The following is a 3,009-nucleotide window of genomic DNA, read 5'->3' on the forward strand; positions in this document are numbered from 1 at the left end:
GCGATGGAGCAGCTGGAGACTTTAGATCCAGAGAGGGAGAGCGACTGTGTGCTGAAGACCTGGAGGGTATGGGGGAAGGATTGCATGGAGGGGATGGTAACCATGGCAATGAGAAGATATATGATAGAATGAATGTAAAACTAATGTTATCCCATGTAAACTATCACATAATTCACAATAAAACATTTAAGAAAAAAAACAAAAACAAAAAACCAGAGGGAATAGAATCAAATACTATTGTATGATAATGTACGGAGATTATAATCATTGCAATGAAACAATGAATGTAAAACTGATGTTCCCCCATGTAAACTATCACTCAATTCACAATAAAAACTAAAAAACAAAACAAAACAAAAACATTCTTTTAAGCGTTAAAGCATCCTCCTTATTGTGCTGATCTTGTTCCATTGGAGTTTCATCTGTTTGTTCCCCTGAAAGCAGCCCTTTGAGGAAGATGCTTCACCTGTGGTGAAGAAGTGAAGATAGTGGTGCATTTGTGCCTCACAGCTCAGCCCAAACATTTTAAAATAAGGGAATGCAAAAGTTTATTGATAGATGGACAAAGTGTATTGAAAAGCAAGGAGATTATGTCAAAAAATTATATATTTGTCTTTTCTAAAAGTTGATTAAAATAATTCTACAGCCCCCCCCCAAAAAAGAACTTTTTTTTTAATTTGGTGAAGGTTTACAGTGTTCAATTTTCTATTCAACAATTCATACACATTTTCTTCCATCTCATTGGCTGCAATTCCCACAATGAAACATCACTTATCCCATTTCCTGTTTCCATTATTACTTCTTTCCTAACCTTTCTGAACTTTGTCCTTAGGTAAATGCTGCCCTTTTGATCTCAAATAGTTGGTTATTTTAAGTTGTGTTTATCTAACTAGTGTTATTGTTCCATTTATAAATATGTCCATTGTTTAAACTCATGGGAGTGAGTTCATTTTCAGAAATGAAGGGTGACTAAGAGACATAGTCTTGGGGGTTCCACCAGTCTCTATTTAGTAATCCTAGTCTCTTTTATGATGCTAAGATTTGTTCTACATTTTTCTTACACCCTATCCAAGACCTTCTAATGTAATCCCTTCCAGAGCAGTAGGTACTAGTAGTCAGGCATCCATTTAGTTCTCTCTGCTTTCAGGGCCATGGAGACTAATGTTTGTGTGAACTAACCATTCCTATTTGTCTTCAGTTTTTATCACTTTTTTCCTATCCAGACAGGGAGAGCAATAGTTGCACCTTAAATGGCCGCTCACAAGATTTTAAGACCGTTTCTAAGACCTTCATTGCTATTAATCAAAGTAGGATACAGAACATTGTCTTTGTAGACTAAGTTATGCCAATTGACCTCGGTGTCCCCTATTGTCCTGAATCCCCAGGCCCAGTGCCTATGTCACACTTCTTGAGTTGTACAGTGTTGCAGTGGCCACAGACAATTTGGGGATCTGGTTAAAGAGAAGTTGAGTTGAGGATACATTTAGTTTGGATTTAATGAAGTGTATTTATGTACTACTCAGTTCCATATATAGTAAATTATTACTTGCTGTCCTGGATTAGAAATGACTTCCAGGAAAATTATTGCCCACTATTCCCACTCATATGGCATCATGACATGAAGGTATGGGATTGGGAATGAATCATAGTATGAAGTTGTTTACAAAACCTGGCAGTGGAAGGGTAGCGATAATGGAAAGATGATTTGAAATGTGTAGATCCAGAAGTTAATCTGTGGAATATTTAGCTAATTATTGATGTTGTTTGTTGTTAAGTACTGTTGAGTCAACTCCAACTCATAGCTACCCTGTATAGGGTTTCCAAAGAGTGGCCAGCTGTTAGTAGTCTAGTGCTTGTCTTATAGTGTTAATGATTGTTGTTGTTAAGTGCCATCGATTTGGTTTCAACCCATAGGGACCCCGTATAGGGTTTCTGAGGAGCAGCTGGTGAACAAGAACCACTGACCCTGTAGTTCAAAGCAATTTTGCAGTCCAGTGCATTAACCCATAGCACCGCACCAGGACTCCAGTGCCAATGATTAGACGTGAAAGATGATAAGTAGGAAAGTAGGTAATTCTATTCTCCTCTGTGCTGGTTAGGAAAAAAGCAGTGAAGAAAAATTCTTAAGGGATCAGTAATAAAAGAAAGATGGATAAACAATGTTCTACAGAAATAAAAATTGCCCATAAATGGAGGGGAAAATCTTCAAATGTCCCTCAATGGGTGAATAGATAAACTGTCTTACAGTATTCATACAATGGAACACCATTGGCAATAAAAAGGAATGAACTACTGATACATGCAACAACTTGGATGAATCTCAAAGGCATTATGTTGAGGGAAAGAAGCCAGGCTCAAACATTTACATACAGGATGATTGTATTTGTGACATTCTCAAAAAGGCATAACTATACTGTGGGAAACAGAACAGTGGTTGTTAATGATTAGGGATGACTAAGGGGTATGACTATAGAGGCTAGAATAAGGGAGATGTTTGGGGTGATATAATTATTCTGTATCCTAATTGTGATGGCAGTTCGCAAATCTACCTTGTAGTTGTTAAGTACCATAGAGTCAGTTCCAATTCATAGTGACCCTGTTTAGGGTTTCCAAGGAGAAGCTGGTAGGTTTGAATTGCCAACATTTCATTTAGCAACCCAGTGCTTATCCTACAGTGGCAAATCAAGACGCCTCACAAATCTATGTTGTTGTTGTTGTTAAGTACTGTTGAGTTGATTCCAACCCATAGGGACCTTGTATAGGGTTTCAAAGGAGCAACTGGTGAGCTTGAACCACCGACCTTGCAGTTCAGTCGACCTTGCAGTCTGACGCATTAGCTCACAGCGCCACATCAGGACTCCCACAAATCTATACATGTGTTGAAATTCATAGAGCTGTACACCAATGAAAAAAATCAACTTTGTGCTGTATGGTGCCATCAGGTTGGTACTGACTCATAGTAACATTATGCACAACAAAACGAAACACTGTAGCGTCCTGTGCCTACGT

Source organism: Chrysochloris asiatica, unplaced genomic scaffold, assembly GCF_000296735.1.
Source record: "Chrysochloris asiatica unplaced genomic scaffold, ChrAsi1.0 scaffold00028, whole genome shotgun sequence".
NCBI classification, from domain to species: domain Eukaryota; kingdom Metazoa; phylum Chordata; class Mammalia; order Afrosoricida; family Chrysochloridae; genus Chrysochloris; species Chrysochloris asiatica.